Source organism: Salvelinus sp. IW2-2015, linkage group LG27 (genome assembly GCF_002910315.2).
Source record: "Salvelinus sp. IW2-2015 linkage group LG27, ASM291031v2, whole genome shotgun sequence".
Taxonomy (NCBI): Eukaryota; Metazoa; Chordata; class Actinopteri; order Salmoniformes; family Salmonidae; genus Salvelinus; species Salvelinus sp. IW2-2015.
The window spans coordinates 34187440-34188215 of NC_036867.1; positions in this window are offsets into that span (position 1 = coordinate 34187440).

The window sequence follows — 776 nt, forward strand, 5'->3', positions numbered from 1 at the left end:
TGTCGTGTCTTTAGTGATGTCTCTCTGTCTGTCAGTGTGCCCTGTGCACACATCAATTAGGTTCAATGAAATGCTCCTGACGGGGAGTTCTCTCTCGGGGAAAACGCTCCTGCCTCTGCGTTGACAGTAACCTTTTCTCTCGGGGTAGCCAGCGATTCTTTCAGCTAGCTTGTGAGTTTTTGTTTTTATGCGAAAGTTGTAAACAAAGCTGGTGGGTAATGTATTCAAGCTGACTAGCTGCAAGATGGCCAGTTACAATAATAGATGTGTCATCACAACAGCAGGCTGCCTGTCTCTCTTGGCCCTTTCTTCGCCCACGCCTGTCCACAACATTCAGAGAATCCACAACACACATTCTGCCGCGTCTAACGAATGTATTTTTGGAAAAAGACGCCGTCGACAGGAACAGAGGAAAGCAATTCCATTGAGTAGCGTAGGGCCCTGGCGGTGGTGAGGGGATGMATAATGTTCCCATGGGACATCACAGGCCTCTGTATCAGCACAGCTCACATTGAAACGTCCTGTACTGTACTTTACACTGAGTACACCAAACATTAGGAACCCCCCCTCTTTACCCTCTGAACAGCCTCGATTCGTCGGGGCATGAACTCTACAAGGTGTCAGAAGTGTTCCACAGGGATGCTGGCCCATGTTGACTCCAGTGCTTCCCACAGTTGTATCAAGTTGGCTGGATGTCCTTTCGGTGGTGGGCCATTCTTGATACACACGGGAACCTGCAGTTCTCGACACTGCGCCTGGCACCTACTACCATATCC